Source organism: Cyprinus carpio, unplaced genomic scaffold, assembly GCF_018340385.1.
Source record: "Cyprinus carpio isolate SPL01 unplaced genomic scaffold, ASM1834038v1 S000006754, whole genome shotgun sequence".
NCBI lineage: Eukaryota > Metazoa > Chordata > Actinopteri > Cypriniformes > Cyprinidae > Cyprinus > Cyprinus carpio.
In genome coordinates this window covers 61,795-85,000 of record NW_024879353.1, presented here as the reverse complement: position 1 = coordinate 85,000, position 23,206 = coordinate 61,795, and the positions used below count along the sequence as shown (strand labels likewise).

The window sequence follows — 23,206 nt, the reverse complement described above, 5'->3', positions numbered from 1 at the left end:
CTGCGTTATACTTTAGGCTTTTATCCGACGTTCTGCGTCATTAGCAGAAGACGATCCTCTGATCATCTGAGCGCAGTAAAACACCGGTGTGTTTGTGGAGATGATTGAGTGTTCATCATTTGTGTGGTTTTTTTGTTGTTTATTTATTTTTGTTTTATTTCTTTTTTTTTTTTTTTGTGGGGTTTTTGTATATTTTTTTTTCTGTCTTATTTATTCTGTCTCGTCTCGTAGATTAAATCAAATTAAGCAGCACTGTGAATATTGCAATCATTTTGATGTGTTTTTGGGTGAGATTTGTGACAACAGCTGATAAGCTGAAAGTCTGGTGTTTAGTAGCAAGTCATTACATTTGGAAGAAAGACCTCGTTAATAACAACAGGAATTAAGACAGTAATCTGAGTAAATTTAGTTCTGCTGCCAGAAGATCGACTGTCTGCCAGAATGACTATATGGGTGCATCTTATTTAGTTATTTATTCATTCATAATTTTATTTATTTATTTATTTTTATTTATTTATTTATTTTTTTTTTTTTTATTTTGTTTGTTTGTTTGTAATTATGTAATATATAATTGATTGTATTATTATTTAATTTTTATTTCATAATATATTTATTTTTATTCATTCATTCATGGTGGAATTTATTTATGAATAATATAGTTTTATTTTATTTATTTATAACATTTTTTATTATTCTTTCATTTATTTTTAATATAATAAAATGTTGTTAATTTGTGATTTAATTTATACATTTATTTACATTTTAAATATATCATTTCTTGCCTGTTTTGTGTGATTTGTTTATAATATAATGTTATTTTATTTATAAATAAAAGTAATTTATTTATAATTTAATTTTATATTTATATATATTTTTTACCTACATTAATTTATAATGGAGATCATTTATTTATTTATTTATATATTTATTTATTTATTTATTTTATTTTTTTTTAGCTTTCTGAAGACCACAGCAGTAGTTCAGTTTCATGCCTCTTGTGACATTCATATATAATATATTTTGATTTTATTACATTTATTTATTTATAATTCAATTTAATATTTATGTTTTATTTTATTCATTCATTTTTTTTTGATTGTTTATTTATTTTATTTATTTATTTTAGTTAGAGTAAGTCTGGTAGAGTAAGTTATTTTATTTAGAATGATCCACAGTAAGAATATGAATAAATAGAGTGAATAGTGTGTATTTAGTTCAGGTTCGAGTATCTGCCCGCATCTGTCTGTCTCTGAAGCTCCTGTCCGTCCGTGTTTTGTCGTTTCGGTGACCTCTCTCAGGACCAGGTGCTTCTGAAGGACCCACTAGAGCTCCTGATAAAAGCGTTTAGAGGAGATTACGCCACACGTTTGCCAGGGATTCATGCTGTGGAAGTGTTTCGACTGAGAACGAGCCCAGAACGTTCAGCGTTTGGGCCAAGCGCACCTCCATCCTGCAGTCCACCGGCGACGGCGTGGATAATGAAATGGACCTTTAGCACAGAAACACTGCCAGACCTGAAGAGAGCTGAAATACTGCAGGAGTCTGCTCAGCTCTGGCGAAGCAAGACAAGTTTATTTATAGAGCTTGCTTCATACACAACAATGAATCAAAGTGCTTTACATAAAAACTACATCTGTTAACATTTGCTCGTGGTAATCATTCATTTATAATATATTTATTTATTTATTTATAATTTGATTTAAATGTTAAATGTATTTTTATTTATTTATTTGTAATTATTTATTCATTTAGTCATTCATTTATTATATAGTTGGAATTTACTTGTAATTATTTTTTTTTATATTTATATATATATATATATATATATATATATATATATTAAATTTCATTCATTCATTAATAATACAATGTATTTATTTATTTAAAGTTTTCTTTAAATAAATAAGTAGGTAAGTGTCTGCCAAAAAGTAAAGTCTTTAAATAAACACATGAAAAAAATAAATATAAAAATAATAAATAAAAAAATGAAAGTGCAAAAATAAATGAAAGTTAAAAAGAATAAAAATAAATGTACAAATAAAGAAAATAATAATAAAAGAAAAAGGTAATAAAAAATACATTCAAGATAAAAGTTTATTACTAATGAATTATATCTGTTAAGTCATTTATTTCTTTATTTTCCTATTATTGCATTGATTTATTTATTTATATATTTACTTATTTATTTTTAATTCCTTTGGTCCTCCATAACATGCTTATAAATAAATAAATAAATAAATAAATGTATTTAAAATGCAATTCCAAACAAATTAGAATAAAAAAATATGATGCATTATACTAAGGCTGGCTCATTTATTATTTTAAGTATCATTCATTGTTTTTGTTAATATTGTGAATTTTAGGTTTTTTTTTTATTACTATTATACATATATATATATATATATATATATATATATATAATATATATATATATCATTTAATTTTTTTATTTTATTTTGGTTATTTTATAATAGTTTTAGTTTTAGTTATGACCCTGCTTCTTAAGCTGTGCTCCATTCCATAATTTTGGTCACTTCTCACACAAACCAGCGTTTTTCTCGCTCATTAGCTGCTAGATTCGCTTCTTTAGTTGAAACTGTGCAGTTAATGATTTATTCAGGAGGCGTGTGCTGAGATTTTCTCCTCCGATAGCAGAAGGATTAAATAATGAGGAAACGCCTGGAATGGCGAGAGGCCTTCTTCTCTTTCGCAGAGCTAAAACACAATCAATCTTCATTCTGCTCGAGTGTTAATGAAGCTGTAGCACGAGAGACAGAGAGAGAGAGAGAGAGAGAGAGAGAGGACACTTCTGTCTGCAGCCAAGCAATTAATCTTTGCATTAGTCGTTACATTTAAATGTGCTGATAATGAGGACTCTGAGAGGATGGCTCAGATAGCGACGCTTGCACGCGTTCAATCAACCTCACGCTCGCTTCGTCCTTTAGTGTGACTCCTGGCTTTATCAGAGAGACAAATCGAAACTAACACTTCTCCATGCTTTGAATTCCATTTCATTTATCTGCTGGAGTGAAACTAAGGAAGCTCTTAACGATCCACACCTTCAGCTGATTAGATGCTGCTTCTGCCGGGAAGAGACCGGAAAACATTTTACTGTTATTTAATTTGTCCATCGAGACATTACTAGAGATGAGCATCATGATTTACAGTGATTTTCAGGCAAAAATTTCAATTTGCTGAACAGATATGTAGAAATGTAGCATTGCATAACTTTTTCAATGCAAGTGAATGGGTGCCGTCAGAATGAGAGTCCAAACAGCTGATAAAAACATCACAATAATACAACAGTTCATAACAGCACTCCAGTCCATCAGTGACATAACAGTCGGGGAGGAGAGACAAAAGATGAACACACTCCAGCATTATAGAGTGGTTTTGTTCACTAAAACACCAGAGTCTATAATCCATAATAACACTTCCTCCAGTGAAAACGTGTTCTGGTGTGAATCAGGAGAGATCAATTCTGCACAGATCAAGCCAGTGTTTAAACAGCTCGAAACACAAATATGTGTCTGGATTTCTCTGTGAGAGACAACAGAAGATGCACTTTTTCACTGGGAGGAAGTGGTTATTATGGATTATGGGAATCTTTGTATTGTAGTTAAAAACATCTTAATGCTGGATGTGTTTCATCTTTTGTCTTACTCCAGATGTTCACTGATGGACTGGAGTCTGTGGATTACTAGTGTAGGATTATTGTGATGTGCTTTATCAGCTGGTAGTTGGACTCTCATTCTGACGGCACCAGGCACCCATTCACTGCAGAGCATCCATTGCTGAGACACTGATGCAGTGCTACATTTCTACAAACCTGATGAAGAAACACACTCATCTTTCATTTTCAGGTGAACTATTCGTAAGTTTCCTGCAGAGTGTGGGTTTTGAGATCCTTAAAAACACAGATGTGTGTAAGCTGTGGGTTGATGGACTGTGTTCATGAACGTGTGAAGGAGGGTGTTTGGTTCTGTCTGAGGTTTTTGACGGCAGGATCCTGTATCACAATTACCCAGCATTACCTACAGCTGCAGCTCTGTGTGTCCTCATGTATTCTCAGTGAGCTCTAGAAGATGCTTTATACTGTAAATAACCCTGAATATTCCCGGGTTCTGCTATGAGAAGGTCCGACTGGATCAGGGATTCGGGTATAACGGGACAGAATCAGTCCCAAAACGCCTTTAAACTCTGAAGGCATTATTAATATTACTGTATTTTTATAACTTTTTTACATTAGTTATTTTGCCATTTTTATGGCAACTACATGGCTAAATATTTTATCCCAACATTTCCATTACATTATTTTGCTTGTTCCTTCATTTGTTAGTCTTTTTTTTGCATTTTTTAATATTTTATCCCAACATTTCCATTACATTATTTCTTATGTTTTTACAATTTAATTTATTTAAACAATATATTACAGCATTTTTTTTCTTCTTTTTTTATGTTTGTTATTTTGGCATTTTCATTTTATCCCAAACATCCTGACATTTATTTATTTATTTATTTATTTATTGTTTATATTTAATTTTATTTCATTTATGTTTAATTTTATTTAATTTTATGAATTATGGAAAAATTATGGATATTTTTATATATATGTGAGATGTATAAGTTAATATAAATTATTTGTAATGTTGTGGATGAGTGATATGTTTGGACACATACAAGAGTTTTATAGTATTCTGTTATACATATATAGATTTATTATATTATAATTATATTAGTTAATTATATTATATTAATATTATTACAGTTTTTTTATAATTATTTTAAAATTGCTTTATTATGATTTTTTTTTATGTAACAAATAATCTGCATTACAGTAGTGAGAAAAAAAACATAATACTAATATCTGAAACATAAGAACAAATGTTATGATATATAATGGTAAAATGTTTAAATGAATGGTATTTTGAGGGTTACCGTCCTTTAAGTGTCCCGAAAATAATGCAAATATGCTTCATCTTCTTAAAGCATGTATTGTTTGACATGTCGGTGAAATGTTTCGATGAGATTCTTTGACCAGCGTGTGAGTCTCTGTCACGCGCTGACAGTGATGGGCTGATGTGTTGCCATGGCGATGCGGACGTGATGTCATTTCCCTCGTCTCCGAGGACTCTGCAGCTTTATTTATTTATTTATTTTTGTCTCGTCAGACGCGTCGAGGCTTCAGTTCTGAATGCAGCGCTTTTATCTCCTCACATACAGTGACAGATGAAGGATTTCTACAATTTACTGTTTTTATGCCGATAGATCGAAAGTATAAAAGACAGCGGGAGATGATTTAATTCCAATCCTGCAGCTGAGCCTCAGAAACGCCGTCTGAAGGAACTCGTCACTGGATCCGAGCAAGTCTGCAAAGTTTAGAAGCTTGAAAAGATTTTGATCATAAGAAACTGTAAATAAACTAAAATAAGATAATAACAATTAAACAAATAAACATAATATAAAATAAACTTTTTAAGGTCAGCTAGTAAATAAAACAAAAATGACTAAAATGAAATGTTAAACAAGTAAACTTGTTTTATTTCAGATGTTTAGGCAACATAAAAACATTTTTATTATTAGAGACAAAATAAAATATATATATAAATATAAAACACAACCTTTTTTATTTCAAATAGTTGCCACAGCAACATAAAAATATGCCATATTTGAAATAAAATAAAATAAAATGTAAAAATATTATAATTTTTATTATTTGTTATTATTTTAAAATTATTTGAAATTAAATAAAAATAACTAACTAAAATATTCAAAATCTTATAAAATATAAAATATGAAAAAAAAACACTTTAAGCTTTAAAAACTTTTAAACATTTTATTTTAGCTACATAAAAACATTTGTATTATTTGATTGTTAATTAAATTAAATGAAAAAAAATTTAATATTTCAGCTGTATTTAAAGGCATCATAATATATATATTTTTTCCAGTTATTATTTCATACACAGTTTTTCTCAATTGCTAACACACTATAACTGATACATTTGGCACAATTTTCCAACCATTCATGCAGTTCTCGAAACAAAGACACGTTCCTCAAAACTTTTAACACATTTCACCTGTTTTCACACTCACTCTAATTTGCTCAGTGTTTTCTGCAGAACTCTACACAAGAACGGCATCATTTTGCACAGGTTTAACCATGTTCTCATTTAGAAAACACTACAACTATAACAATATAATTAACTAATGTATAATATAATTACATAAAGCTTTATTAAAGTTTATTGATAATTTTTTATGTATATGCAACAAGAAATGTCGTCTACTGTAAACAGTAATTGCCTAACAACAGGATGTTTTTGCTAACAGTGTTTGAAGTGCCCTCACTATTGTTCTCTAGGCCTGTGCAGTAGTGTGGTATTTGAACCAGGGTTGTGTATCTCTGAGGCCCAAAGTTTGAGTCTGGACAAAAGAGATAGTCATGCTTTTGACTAAAACTCATTTGATTTTGACCTGGAAAAGTTTGAAGTTTGCACAAGCTGGGGCACGTAAAGCTCAAACGGTGCGCACGTTTGCCCGTTTTCGGGTTGAACGGACACGTTCCTGGAACCGGGTGAACGGGTTGAGATGCGTTTTTCTCTTGTTTGGTGGGTGTGTCAGAAATGTGGCCCAAGCAGCGGCAGCATGGGATATAAACCAACGCGGTATTAAAGAGGACACCTCGCACAATGGGTCCTAGTAAAGTAGTAGTGTACAAATGTGTCCGCCTGAGTCGGTATATGCCCAATTGATGCAGTTTATTTTACATTAAAGGGCAAAATACTTAACTAATAAGAGCACAAGTATAGACTAGAACTTCTTTAAGTCTTCTAAATATTTATTAGTAATTGCAATGTTTGTCTATTTCTTTTCCTAGGAAGGTGGTCTAGACAAGATTAATGTAACAAACATACTATAATTTTTATTAATTTTTGGAAATGTATGTGGAGTGACACTTCATAAACTTTTTTGATACTCATCTGATTATAATGGTAAATATCACACAAAGTATAGTCAACAGTTGATCGTCAATAATGATAGCCTACTCACATAAAAATATTTTTTTTTTAAGGTAATATAGATCATAACACATGTTCGGAGGTAAGAATTGGATTCAGACTTCACATGAAATGTTCTGTCTTTTATCCTGAAATGCGAGGGAGGCAAATGTTGAGGTCACAATAATTTAGGACCAAGTTTCCACAAATCCCTTCACTCGATGGGGATGTTCTCTTTCATTCGGACGGCACGGGCCAGTCAGTGACTGTAAACGAGGGTACTTTGAAGTAGGTTAAACAGTATTTATATCAATATCATCAGGCTCCGAAATTCTCAAAAAGAACACAGAGAAGGCCTTCTCAGCTGGCCCAGTGCACGCTTGCGTCTCACACAGGGGTTCAACACGCCACCGTTTCCGTTTAAAAAAACGTTTGCAACGTTTTGTTGGGGCTGAACGCAGCCCTGGTGTGTAGTTTTGAGATTGTGTTTATAGTTGTGAGAAAATGGTGAATTGTTTTATGAATTGTGTGTTACATGTAGCAATCGAGGAAAACTGTAATATAAGTACTGTTGGGGACTAGCATTTAGTGGCATTACTGTTGTTTCTAAGTGTTACATGTAGCAATCGAGGAAAACTGTAATATAAGTACTGTTGGGGACTAGTTTAAAAAGCCAGTTTGCTGGGACATTGTTTCAATCATGTGCTCATTTGGTTTTCCCATACCGAATAAAAAGCAGACGTTTGTTTGCTCATAAACACAACGCTCACGCCTTCGACCGTCCTGCACGGCCGTATGGTGCATTTATAGCGCAACGTATCAGTCCCCTACTCTGTCTTGCTCTGTCTTAGTTCCTCACGAAACAGGAACGTACCGCGGGGCAACGTCTCCGATGGCGGTTTGAGAGGTTCCGGAGGCGAAGACGGGGGAGCTGGAGGTGCCTTGTTTCAGGGAAACCCAAGCCCATCATCCTGTGGTCCGCGGGCGGATAATAAGGAGGCGCCGATTGCCGGACGGCAGCATGCAGGATGGAGAGCTACGACGGCGGTTCTGACGCATCGTCAACTGTTGTGTCGCGCCGAGATGAGCGGAATCCAAACCGCTGCCAGACCAGCCAGTACAACGGCTTCAACGTCAAGCCCAGAGAGGCCGTGATCGAGCTCATCGTGCACTGTAAGTGCTCCTCAATGCCTGTCCAAATGTCTTCATGTCAATAACAACATGAACATCCACCAAATCAAACCATTCACAGCAACAGGTCCTCATCAAGTCTCATTTTCCAATTAAAAATCTCAAAATTTCAAAATACACTAAAAAAAAAAACACATAAATATAATATATTTATTTGTGTATATTTAAAATGAATAAATATATTGGAAAAGGGGATTTAAAAAATAAAAAATAAATATTTGATAATATATTTTTTGCCCTACATCCCACAGGTAACAACCCATGTGACACCATATAGATATTATATATATATCATATATATATAATCATTATATATTATATATATCTATATATATAATATCTATATATTTCAAACATATACAAAACAGGCCAAAAAACCTTTTTTGAAATAAAATATGTTATCATAGTTTTGGTAAAATATGTTTCAAAATATATTTATGTACATATTTTTTCTACCTTATGTATATATTTTTTTTTCCAATATATTTTTTTTTCACATGTTTATAGTATATTCAAAATATATTCACATTTGAATAATGTGTGAACAAAAAATATATATTTTTAAATATATTTAAAATATACAAGAAATGGTCAAAAAAATTTAACATTTCAGCTATATTTAAAGGCATCATAAAATATATATATTTTCCAGTTATTATTTCATACACAGTTTTTCTCAATTGCTAACACTGGAGCCAGGGACAAAATTTCAAATAAGTTTAAATGTAAGTATTAAAATTTGTTGTAATATATTTATTTGTGTATATTTAAATGAATAAATATATTGAAAATATATTTAAAAAATAAAAAATAAATATTTTTATAATATATTTTTTGCCCTCCACATAGCACATGTGAACATACCCATATGACAAATATATATATATATTTCAAAATATACAAAACAGGGCAAAAAATAGTTTTGGTAAAATATGTTTCAAAATATATTTATGTACATATTTTTTCTTATATATTTCAAAATATACAAAACAGGCTATTTAAAAAAAAGCTTTTAAAAGTGTCAATATATTTTTTGAATTTGTTTTTATAATTTTTTTGTCTAAATATAATTTTATTTACATTTGAATATATTCACTTTTTTGTTGTAAATATTGTTTGTTGTCAAAATATTTTTTTTTTTAAATATATTTAAATGTATATTAAAATATTTTTTATTGTGTGTTTTTTTTTTTTTTTTTTTTATAAATAAAATTGTGATTGTCCAGATTTGTGGGTAGGTATCAGTGTTTTTGTACAAGTAAACGGTTTTAAAAGCTGTGCTTTGAATGAATCTCAAGATGCCCCATAATCGCATCCATTATAACTTGAAATTGAAAGCGGCAAGTTGTGAGTCACACGAGGTCTTTCCATTTTCTCTGAATATGAGTTTGTTTGAGAAGTGTGTTCAGGAACACGTCCTTTACTTTCTGAAAGCCTGTTTGTCAAGGACGAGGAACTGGAGAGTCTCACAGACTCACTTCAGACGCCGTTACGCCACATAACAGATTGCAGATGGCTTTATCTGACAACACATTGGTTGGTTTGTTGGCTAGTTCAGGGGTTTTGAAGCTTTTTGGAGCCAGGGACCCCTTACCGGGGGGAACATTTTCCAAGGACCCCCTCATAATTATAACAGTGTTTAAGGCTTAAGGAAATGTCGGTGGGAGCAATGAATGTAAAATGCTGTAAGAAACCTTTTTGTAACCTATAAATAACGTTCTAATCACAACAAGAACTGCATAGCAGCCACCCACAGTAACCTATAAATAACGTTCTAATCACAACAAGAACTGCATAGCAGCCACCCACAACACCCTAGTAACCACATAGCAGCCAACAGTACGCCCTAGCAACTGCATAGCAACACCCTAGCAGCCAATACCCTAGTAATCACATAGCAGCCCGCATTACATTCTAGTAATAGTAAAGAACAGATAAGTATAAGTATACGCATAGCTATAGTATATGAATTGCAATGCCTCATAACACCCAAGGCAACCCACCCAGCGCTGGCAATGCCCAAGTTGCCAACAGAACACCTAGAACCACATAGCACCCCAACATTACACCACTGTAGTCACCCAGAACACCTGTAGCAACCCCATAACAACTCCCTAGCAACTGCATAGTAATGTCTCAGAACACCCTAGCAACCAACCAGAATTACCAGCCAGCTGCATAGCAACGCCCTAGCAGCCACCCACAACACACTAGTAACCACATAGCAGCCAACAGTACGCCCTAGTAACCACCAGAACACCTTAGCAACCACATAGCAACACCCTAGCAATTGCAGAACACCTCAGCGAACACGTTGCGAATCTAGCAAGTGTTATAGTAATGTTTGATAGCAACATAGTAGCAGACAATAATTTAGTTATAACTTAGTAGCAACATAGTAGCAGAGAAGAATTCAGATCCAACTGCATAGCAACACCCTAGCAGCCAATACCCTAGATAACAATGCTCATAACACCCAAGCAACCAACCAGCTGCATGGCAATGCCCAAGCAGCCAACAGAACACACTAGTAACCACATAGCACCCCACATTACACCCTAGTAGTCACCAGAACACCTTAGCAACCACATAGCAACTCCCTAGCAATTGCATAGTAATGTCTCAGAACACCCTAGCAACCAACCAGAATTCCAATCCAACTGCATAGCAACACCCTAGCAGCCACCCACTGACACACTAGTAGTAACCACATAGCAGCCAAACTAGTTACGCCCCTAGTAACCACAAGAACACATCGCAAACCAAACCAGAATTTCCCAAACCAGTTGCATAGCAACGCCCTAGCAACCAGCCAGTACGCCCTAGCAACCACCCAGAAACTGTCTGTCTTAAAACTTTCAAACTTCACTCTTAAAAAATTACTTGACTTGACTTGACTTGACTTGAATATAGTTTGCTACATACCATATTTTCTGGACTACAAGTCGTGTTTTTTATCATCTGAAACATGCTCTGATTTATATTCCAAAGTGACTTACATAATGTAATGAATGTCATATAAGCAAGACGAAAAACTAAAAAGTGTTTTGCTTTAAAGATATATTTGCTTCAGATATATTTGTAAGTGCATTTTGTTTCTTTTTCTTTATTTTACAAAAGTACAACGTTTCACTGTTATTTTAAAGGGGTGACACAAATAAAAAATAGACCCATTTCCTTTTTGACTGATGTCTATCTTTCCGCTAATATAAAGAATGATAAAATTATTTAGCGGACTCCCTGGCTATGGGCTAATGTTGGCACGCTTAAACTCCCTCAGATTTGAAGTGAACGTTTAGGCGCTCGGCATCAGTGTGTGGAGATCTTCAGGGAAGTGGAGGTGTGTTGAGGACAACAGGCAGGACACGGCAGCATCATGTGTTTGCGGTGTGAAATCACGCTGAGAGATAAAGCGTCTCCGGTGTGACGTTGAGCTGAACGTGTGAACGTGGTTTTAATGGGTTTCTTGAGTCATTGAAGTCATATCATTTATGTACTTAGAATAAGTACACTACTGACGAAGTGTCCGAGGACTGTGCAGTTTTTTGTGCAATCTTGATTTTGTCAAATAATTTTTAAATTCTGTTGTTTTAGTTTCCTTAGTGTTTTTTCTCTTAATTTATTATAAATAAATGTGCTCAAGTTTGATGCTTTTACCAGAAAAATCTGGCAAATTAATATGGTAATCTTGCGATTTTAATTGGATCTTAATGTAAAAGTTTGTGATACAGCTGTCATTGTTAATAGAAGGTCCATTTGTGTGAAATGTATTTTGGGATACAGTGTCACACACACTGAGTGCCGCACATATCAGCAAAATGTAGTAGGTTGGTTTTAGAAACGTTCTAGACAGTTTCAGGTCTGATGAACATATTTTACAATGTCTTCAGTTTTAGCAATTTTAGTACTTCAACCTTAGCATATTTCCTAAGCAAAATTTGTAATTTCTAATAAATGTTTTTAGTTAGTTTTAGCAATTTTAGTACTTCAACCTTAGCATATTTCCTAATTTCTTTATGTCTTTATTCTTTCTTTATTTTTATTTTTTTTTTCTTTTATTTCTATTTATTATTTATTATTAGTTATTTAGTATTATTTATTCATATTTTTATATTACTTCATTTTATTTTTACTTTAATCATTTTAGTACTTAAACTTCTAATATTTGTTGAATATCATATTATTTTAACATTTGTAATATAACTTCAAATGTTTATAAGCTTTAATTGATTTCTATTTCAGATTTAGTTTTAGTAATTTTATTACTTCTTTTTTAGTTATATTTCAGTTATTTTCTAAGTTTCCTATTGAATTTTTTTTTCAATTATTTATTTTTTATTTTATCTTTCAGGTTTAGTTTTAGTTGTTTTTTTACTTCTATTTCAGTTTGTTTTTCATTAACAGAACTAAAACTATTTGTATTTTTTGTTATTAGTTTTCTAAAAATATTTCTATATAATTAGTTTTTATTTCAGTTTTAGTTTTAATAATTTTAGTACTTCAAGTTAAACTTATTTCAGTTAGATGCCCAGACAACATTGAAAATTTTGTTTTTATTTTAGTACTTCAAGTTAAACTTATTTCAGTGACTGCAAATTACATATATATAATATGCTAATTATCTATTAATAGTGTAACACCAAACTATTTGTCATTTTTTTTACTTTTTAATTTTATTTCATTTAACTTTATTTTAGTGCCGTTTAGTGGTCATTTTAATACTTCATTTAACACTTATTTTAGTTAGTAGGTCAAGAGGAGCGTGGGAATTTTACAGTGTTAATTTTTCCCAAAAAACTTATTCATATATCTAAATTTATATTTAGTTAGGTACGAAACTGGTTTATAATAGGTGTTATGTTTTAATTTCCATCACATTACAGACTCAGTGAAGCGTTTGGCACTAATGATTTGCAACATTTCCAGAAACACCCTAGGCAACCAATCCAGAATTACCAGTCCAGATGCATAGCAACGCCTAGCAACCGCCAGTCCAGTAAACCTAGCAAACCACCCAGAAACTGTCTGTCTTAAAACTTTCAAACTTCACTCTTAAAAAATTACTTGAATATAGTTTGCTACATACCATATTTTCTGGACTACAAGTCGTGTTTTTTATCATCTGAAACATGCTCTGATTTATGATTCCAAAGTGACTTACATAATGTAATATTAATGTCCATATAAGCAACGTAACGAAGGAAAACACAAAAAAAGTGTTTTGCTTTAAACAATTCAAGATTTCTTCAGATATATTTGTAAGTGCATTTTGTTTCTTTTTCTTTATTTTACAAAAGTACAACGTTTCACTGTTATTTTAAAGGTGCACAAATAAAAATAGACCCATTTCCTTTTTGACTGATGTCTATCTTTCCGCTAATATAAAGAATGATAAAATTATTTAGCGGACTCCCTGGCTATGGGCTAATGGTTGTTTCACTGTTATTTCCCTCAGATTTGAAGTGAACGTTTAGGCGCTCGGCATCAGTGTGTGGAGATCTTCAGGGAAGTGGAGGTGTGTTTGAGGACACGGCAGCATCATGTGTTTGCGGTGTGAAATCACGCTGAGAGATAAAGCGTCTCCGGTGTGACGTTGAGCTGAACGTGTGAACGCGATGATAAGGGCTTTCCTGAGTCACTGCAAACATGCACGTATATCCTTCATGCACTCAGAATAAGTACACAACTGACGAAGTGTCCGAGGACTGTGCAGTTTTTTGTGCAATCTTGATTTTGTCAAATAATTTTTAAATTCTGTTGTTTTAGTTTCCTTAGTGTTTTTTCTCTTAATTTATTATAAATAAATGTGCTCAAGGTTTGATGCTTTTACCAGAAAAATTCTGGCAATGTAATATGGGTAATCTTGCGATTTTAATTGGATCTTAATGTAAAAGTTTGTGATACAGCTGTCATTGTTAATAGAAGGTCCATTTGTGTGAAATGTATTTTGGGATACAGTGTCACACACACTGAGTGCCGCACATATCAGCAAAATGTAGTAGGTTTGTGATTGGTTTTAGAATATTTGTAGAATGTTTTAGGTTTGTTTTAAGTAACGTTCTAGTGTGTTTAGTTTTTGATGTTTTTGTTTTTTCAACTTTTTTCATTTTTAGTAATTTTAGTTTTTAATTTTTAGTAAATGTTTTTAGTTACTGAAATGTCACAAATTATTTTAACCAAATTAAAATTCTTTCGTTATTTATTTATTTATTTATTTATTTATTTATTTATTTATTTATTTATTTATTTATTCATATTTTTATATTACTTCATTTTATTTTTACTTTAATTTTTTTATTTTTTATTGTTATAATATTTTTTTAACATTTGTAATATAACTTCAAATGTTTATAAGCTTTAATTGATTTCTATTTCAGATTTAGTTTTAGTAATTTTATTACTTCTATTTCAGCTAGCTTCCAAGGTAGAAAACATTTCTAATGTCACATTTAAGTTTTTTCATTCTAATCATTTATATAATTATTTTATCTGTATTTCTGTTATCAAAACCAATTGTTAATACTTTTGTTTTTCGTTAAACAGAACTAAAATCTTTGTATTTTTTGTTGATATTTCTATATAAAGTTTTAGTTTTAATAATTTTAGTACTTCAAGTTAAACTTATTTCAGTTAGATGCCCAGACAACATTGAAAATTTTGTTTTTAAAATCTAATATTTATATTTTATTTCATCTTTATTTCAGTTAAATTATATATATAATAGCTAATTAAATATTTAATTAGTTAAAACAAAAACTATTTGTCATTCTTTTTTATATTTCTATTTAACTTTATTTTTATTTCAGTTTTAGTTTGTCATTTTAATACTTCCATTTAAACTTATTTTAGTTAGAGGTCAAGAGAGCATTGGTAATTTACATTTTTAATTTTTCCCAAATTTTTATTTTTTATATAAATAATTTTTATTTTTTCTTTTTTTTTACTTGAAAATAGTTTATAATAGGTGTAGTTTTAATTACATCACATACAGACTCCGTGAAGCAGTTTTGCACACATGATTTGTTACATTTCTGCAGTGCAGCGCTTCATTCAGTTTGAGTTAGTTGTGTTAACACTTGGCTGGACTGACTTCAACAGCCTTGATGTGTTTGGAAAAGTGTGTGCATTTTACAGCTCTAGATCACATCCTGAGTCTGCACTGATTGATTGATTGATTTTTTTTTTTTGATTGATTTGTAGGTGTAAAGTGGATGGTGATGAGTGGAGGTTTATTTTTTTGATTGTTTTTCGTTCTGCTTCTGCTTCTGTTGAGCTGGAAGCTTCTTGATGAATATGATTGTCTGTTCGCCGCAGTGCTGTAAATCTGGACTGAAATCTTAAGAGCCTCATTTCTGTGGAACGATATTGACCTGAGTGGAAAGATCATAATGTCTGAGTCCAGTAAACATCCAGAGCCACTGATTTATATCTCAGCCCAGCTACTTCAGTGAACAACAACATCATAAATCCTGTGAACATACATGACCCGATGACGTCTGAGCATGCCACTTTGAAGTTTTACTTTCTGGAAAGAGTTTATATTAATAATACAGATTATTCATTCATTCATTTGGTATTATAATATGTATTAATATTTTGAATTAGCTTGCATTTTCTTTTTTTTTTTTATTTTAATTTTTTTTTTTTTTTATTTCGAGTGTGTGTTTTTTTTTTAAGAGTTTGTATTAATTAATTTATTTTATTTTATGATTATATTTTATTTAGTATTATAGTATTCATATTTTGAATTTTCATGCGTTTATATATTTTCAGTTTTCATTTCACTTTTTTATTTGGTATTATAGTATTTATTTTTATTTTATACTTGCATTGCTATATTTTCAGATTTCATTTTAATTCTAGCTTTGGTTATTTAGATATATGTGTTATTTTTTTTGTTTTCATTTTAATTCTAGCTTTGGTCTATGATTATATATTATATGCTTTCATTTTATTTTTAGTGAAGAACAAATATCATATCCTATAAACATATGGTTTGATGTTCTATTCTTTGGAAATATAGCATTATATAATAATATTTATTAATATTTTAATTATCTTAAATTTTTATGTTTCAGTTTTCATTTTAGTTATTTTAAGTAATCTTTATTTAGTTATGTGTGCATATTTTACTGATTTTGATTTATTTATATTATTTTTCTTTTTGTATTTCTGAATAGCTTTAGTTTATTTTTAGTGAAGAAAAACATTATTTGTCCTTTGAACATGTATGTCCTGATAACATTTGCTCAAGCAGGCTGACTAAGAAAAACATTATTTGTCCTTTGAACATATATGTCCTGATAACATTTGATTAATAAGTGTTATTAAATATTTTTTATTTTATTTTATTTAGCACTATAGTATTTATTTATATTTTTAATTAGCTTGCATTTTTATTTTTTCAGTTTTCATTTGGATTTTATTTTTTATTTTTTATTTTTTTATGAATTTTGTTATGTGTGTATGTCATTTTTATTAATTTAGTTTTTTAAGTTTAATTTTAAAATTCTAAATAGCTTTAAATTATTTGTAGAGTTATAATCTGATTCTGATTTAAAAAATATGTTTTTTTTTAAGTTTACAAATACATTTAAAAAAAAAAAAGTTGGTGTGTGTTTTTTTATTATTTAAAAAAAAAGGTTTTTTTTTATCTACTATTTATATTTTATTTCATCCTTGTCAATTTTTTTTTTTTTTTTTTTTTTTTTTTAATATTTCTTTCACCATTATTTTTCAGAAATTTTTTTTTTTTTTTTTTAATTTTTTTTTCACTATTATTTTTTTTATATATTAATTTTTTTTTTTTTAATTTTTTTTTTTTTATTGATAGGTTTTTTTTTTTTTGGGCAAAAGATGAATTTTTAATATTATGTTCGTAGGTGTTGTTAAAAGAGGTTTTTCTAAAATTATTTGTTGTTTTTTTGTTTTTGCTTTTAGTTAAGTATTTTTTTTGGTTACATATGAAAGCTGCTGTCGATGTTTTTGCTGACAGACCCTGAAATGCATTCATATGTTATCAACAAACACAGTTTCTCTGTTCATCTGCTGCTCTGAAAACGCTGTTTGTGTGTTTGGAGAAACATCAGAGCTGATGTTAAAAGCTGCTCCATTATATGACTGCATTTGAGAGATTTGAGTCTCTGTCAGATTGAACCGTGTTTGCTTCAATTTAGTAAGAGAAGGAACACGCCGGACCGTTATTAGCCACAGCATACGGCTCTAATGCAGCGTAACCCTTCATACGGCCGGCAGTATTTCTGTAAAAGCCTCGTCCTTGTACTGTATATTGTTTTTTCCGGAAGCAAATACCAACTATTTCATTACATCCAGACGGAAAACTCCCACATGTGCATTTGTCATCATCTGACTCACTTCTGCAGCTCTCTCTCTTTCTGTTCTTCATCTCCTAGCTTTTGTTTAGCGGTGTGTGTGTCTGTGTGTGTGTGTTTCAGATGATCTCAGATGTGTTTCGCTTAGCCTCTCGCACCCTGCGCTCATTAAAATCTGCCGTTTCTTCTCGATGGAGTGAATCTGGAGGAGGATCTGCTCGACCTCTCAGATTAAGAGCTCTGTGTTCATCTGTCCTCCAGTGCTGCTTAAACCGGCCTTTATTCAGCTCTTTACTGATACGCAGAAATTAATTTCAGCCGTTTGAAATGAAAAATGTTATTTACAAGCTTTCTTACGCAGAAATTAATTTCAGCCGTTTGAAATGAAAAATGTTATTTAGAATGTTTTTAGGATCTTATTTTTATTTGTATTTTATTTTGCATTTTTATTCATGTCTTCATAATAGTCTGCTGGCAATAGTATACTGAGGCCACCCTATATAGTATGCATTTAGATCTTATTTTTATTTGTATTTTATTTTGCATTTTTTGTGCAAGGTTTGAGGTATTTTTAATGAATTTTTGTAGTTTATTTTTTTTTTTTTTTTTTTTTTTTTTTTGTTTCTTTTATTTGTTTTTAATTTTTTTTGATTTTTTTTTGTTTATTTGTTGTTTTTTGTTTTTTTTTTATTATTTTTTGTTTTTTCATTTCTTTTATGTGACCTTACTTTATTTTACATTCAATTGGAATGTTTTAATTTTTTTTTTTTATTAATTATTATTATTCTTTTTAGTGGGATTTCCAGTTTCTTAACCCAAAATGAAAGTGGTAAAAAAAAGTTGGATGGTTATATTTAGTTTTATGGGTATTTTAGTATTTATTTTTACTTTTATGTTATTGTATTGTATTGTATTTTTATTTTTATTTATTTTTATTTAATTATTAATTTATTTATGGTCTTTTTAGTGGGATTTCCAGTTCTAAAACCAAACGAAGCAGTAAAAAGGTTTTATTTATTTTATTTTATGTTTATTATATTTTATTTATTTTTAATATTTAGTTTATTTTATTTTATTTTATTTTATTTTATTTTATTTTCTTTTTTATTTTATTTTATTTTATTTTATTTTCTTTTGAAAACCCTGATATTATTATTTATTATTTCCAGTTTCTCAAAACCAAACTACGTGGTATAGTGGTTTATCCTTTATTTTTATTTATTGTATTTTATTTATTTATTTTATTTTATTTTATTTTAATTATTTATTTTATTTTATTTATTACGTTATTTATTTATTTATTTTAGTTGGAAATTTCCAGTTTCTCAAACCAAACTAAGTGTGTATATAGTTTTGTTGTATATTGTTTATTTTATTTTATTGTTATTTATTATTTTTATTTTATTTATTATTTTATTTTATTTTATTTTATTTTTTTTTTTTGATTTGATTTGATGTGATTTGATTTGATTTTGATTTGATTTGATTTGATTTGATGGATTTCCCGTTTCTTAAACTAATGTGCTTGTTTTTTTTTTATTTTGTTTGGTAATCGTTGTTTTCGATGTTTGTTTGTTATTTTTGTTATTTTATTTTTTTATTTTATTTTATTTTTGCCTGGTATTTACTTTACTGTACTGTACTGTTTACCTTCCCATCTCCCTTCCCTTCCCTTCCCTTCCCTTCCCTTCCCTTCCATTAACTTGAGTGTTTGTTTTTTGTCTTTTGTGTGCTTGTTTTTAGTTTTTTGTTTTCTTTTGTTTTTGTATTGTTATGTGATGTGTGGCAGCTCCAGTAATGCGTTTCTCTCCGTCCGTCTCTCAGATCCTCCGGCGGTGGAGCCGGTGTGGCAGGAGGTGCGGCAGCGGTTTTGGGGTCGGACCCCGCAACGGTGGCCATGAAACTGTGCGTCTGCTGGCGCTCATCCGTTCAAGCGTGCTGCGCCTCGATGGCGGCTGGGCTCCTAACACGGAGCTGCTGCTGCACTACGCCCACCTTCGACTCGCGCGACGACACCGACTACACCATACGCAGCCTGGTGCGGAGGAGGATAAGCACGAGCGAGTACAACTGTGACATCATCAACGACGCGGTGGGGACCGGGACGCTGCAACCTGCCCTGGTGACCGGTGAGGTGTGTCCTGGTGACCGGTGAGACTCCTCCCACTCTACACCACATTCCCTACATCACCCTCTAACCCTGCGGCAGAGTGCTTTACATTCCTGTAGTGTGATGACGGACAGCTCATTTACTGAAAGATGTTAGAAAACAATAGATTTTGGATGAATAGATGAGATTGAAGGATAGATTCTGTAGATAGATAGATGGATTAATAGATGACGCTATGCCCAGAGCACCCTAACAACTGGAGAGCAACTACCCAAAACTGCTATGCATTTCTAGAGAATACTGGGTCATTGCTAGAGTGTTGCTCTGCAGTTTCTAGGGCATGCTGGGTCGTAACTAGGGTGTTGCTATGATGCTCTGGTTGGTTACTAGGGTGTCCTTTGTGTTTGCTAAGTGGTTTTTGGGTGTTGTGAGTAGGTTTCACTCATGCTTTGGGTGTTGTGAGTAGGTTCAATGCAGTTTCTTGGGTTTTCTAAGTAGCGGCTAGAATATTGCTTTGCAATCTGCTTTGCAAAGTGCTGCCTATAAACTGGATTGCAATATGATGTCGAAAAAAACTGGCAACTGTTTGATCTTTTCAGCCAAGTTGTTAAGATGTTCTGGGTGGTTGCTAGTGTGTACATGGTTGCTATGCAGTCGCCAGGGTGTTGTTGTGCCCAGAACACCCTAGCAACTTATTAGCAGCAACGCAACAAACTAGTAACTGGTTGATCTTTTGAAACAGCGCTATGCTGTCACTAGGGTGTTGCTATGCCCAGGACTGATGTTATGGACATGATATCCATGTGTGAGCTGGACAGATCACGGCCGTTTGAGGGGCAGCGGGACGACTGGCGTTTGATGTGTGAGCTGGACAGGTTTGGGGGGTTTGGGGGGGACTGGCGTTTGACCCGACGCTGCTAGATTATGCTTCTCTGATGTGTTTGTCTTTGAGCATCATCTCTCCCTCAGTGTTCTGCCATTTCTGCCATCTGCTCAGAGCTCCGTCTGCCAGAGTCACAGTCCAGAGAGAGTGCTGATCCGGCTCTGATCCGCCTCAGATCTGGCCCGGTTCCTCCCAAAGGGAGCGGCGCCGCTCTCTGCAGGTGTAATGGATCTGCGTTTGTTCTTGCTGTGAGTGAAGAGCTGCAAACTGCATTCATTTACCCTGCAGATCCAAACATGCTGCACATATGAGAGGAGCCTTTCACGTCACAGTAACAGAATCAGAATCAGATTATTCAGTTTAATGTTTTATGTATTTAATAACCATGTTTCAGTGCCTGTTTTTCAGAATCCAGAGAATTAAGTCTTTCACAGATGAAAGGTGCTTCATTTCACTGGATCATTTTCTCTTTTCATTTTGAACTTGATGGACCTTAATCAAAAGATCAGATTATAATAGACCAGACTAGATAAAAAAAAAAGATATATAAACTTAAGAAAGCCTGAGCAGAAGATAGCAGAAGTAGTTTTAAAAGCTTAAAGTTTGAAGATTTTAAGGTTGTGTAGTCTATCAGACAGATTGCAGATAGACAAACACTTGCTTGAGTGTTCTGGGTGGATTCTGGGTTGCTGCTAGGGTGTTGCTATGCCATTTTTAGGGTGTTCTGGGTGGTTGCTAGGGTGTTGCTATGCCGTTTTTAGGGTGTTCTGGGTGGTTGCTAGGGTGTTGCTATGCCGTTTTTAGGGTGTTCTGGGGGTGTAGTTCGACTGTAGGGGTTGCTGCTGGATATGGCCGGTTTTTTAGGGTGGGTCTGGGTTGGATTCTGGGGTTGCTGCTTAGGGTGGTTGCTATGCGGTAGATAGGGTATTCTGGGTGATTGGTAGTGCTATGCGGTAGATAGGGTATTCTGTGATTTGCTAGAGTGTTTGCTAGCCGTTTTTAGTTTTTAGGGTGTTCTGGGTGGTTGCTAGGGTGTTGCTATGCCGTTTTTAGGGTGTTCTGGGTGGATTCTGGGTTGTTGCTAGGGTGTTGCTATGCGGTAGATAGGGTATTCTGGGTGATTGCTAGGGTGTTGCTATGCCGTTTTTAGGGTGTTCTGGGTGGTTGCTAGGGTGTTGCTATGCCGTTTTTAGGGTGTTCTGGGTGGTTGCAGGTGTTTGTTGGGGTTTTTGTTTTGCGTTTTTTGGGGTTTTTTTGGTTGTTGGTTGGCTAGGGTTTTGCTATGCGGATTAGATAGGGTGTTCTTGGGTGATTTGCTATGGCGGTGTTGCCCTATGCGCACATTGTTTTTAGGGTTTGAGTTCTGGGTGGTTGCTAGGGTGTTGATCTATGCCGTTTTAGGGTGTTTCTGGGTGGCTTGCTAGGGGTTGCCCTATGCCGTTTTTAGGGGTGTTCTGAGGTGGTTGCTAGGGATTGTTTGCAATCTATGCCGTTTTTAGGGTGTTCGGGGGTGGTTTGCTATGGGTGTTGCTATGCCATTTTTAGGGTGTTCTGGGTGGTTGCTAGGGGTGTTGCTATGCCATTTTAGAGGGTGTTTCTGGGGTGGTTGCTAGGGTGTTGCTATGCCATTTTTTAGGTTTTCTGGTTACTCTGCGGTTGCTTGGATGTTCTATGTTGGTTTCTAGGGTGTTGCTATGCAGTTGCTTGGATGTTTTGAGTTGTTGTTGCAAGGTTGTTGCTTTGCAGTTGCTAGGAGATTCTGGGTTGTTGCTCCTATGCAGATGTTAGGATGTTGCTATGCAGATGTTATGCCCAGATCACCCTAGCAACTGCATAGCAACACACTAGCAACCACCTAGAGCACCCAGATGTTTGCTAAGATGTTGCCATGATGTTGCTAGGGGATTCTGGACTGTTGTTAGGGTGTAACTAGTTGCTATTGTTGTTGCTAGGACATGGTAGACAGACAGACAGACAGATAGTTCAGAGAATCCTGTGTTTCCTGTGTTCTTGGATCTGATCACTCATGCAGAGAAACTCTATTACAATGTTAATAAATGTGTGTAAAGAGATAGTAAGCCAGAGCTTTTTTAAATAGTTTAATGAAAGTCAGTGGGGTCCAGTATTGTTGTTGTTGTTTTTTTTTTTAATGTTAATACATTTCTTTATGAAGAGATAGTTCTGCCAAAAATGTAATATTCTGTCATCATTTGGAATATTCACTTTTTTTTTTTTTTTTTTTTTTTTTTTGCATTTGCATCCTTAAATTTTTTTTTGTGCATAAAATCAAAGTTCATGGAGTCCAATATTGTTGAATTTATGAATATTTATAAATTTGTTAATTTATCATTTAGAATAATCAACATAGTTATTTTGTTGTTTTTTTTTTTTTTTTTTTTTTTATTTATTTTATTTTATTGTTTATTTATTTTATTTTATTTTTATCTTTTATTTAGTTGTATTAGTTTATTTTACTTTTCTTTAGTTTTTATTGCTTATTATGAAAATCAGTGGGTCAGTGTTGTAAATTTATTTAAGACATACTACATCAATCTCATTGTTTATTATTTAAAGAGATGTAATGTCAAAAAAGAATATTCTATCGTCATTTAGAAAAATCACTAGTGAAGATGATTTTTATTTTGGGCACATAATGTCCAGTGTTGTTTGGACCTCAGTGTTCATAGTT

At 32.4% G+C, this 23,206-nt stretch overlaps 1 pseudogene; it reads left to right on the top strand.

The window, feature by feature from the left end:
• LOC109099200 overlaps window positions 1-23,206 on the top strand; it is a 142,702-nt pseudogene that overhangs the window by 99,284 nt on the left and 20,212 nt on the right.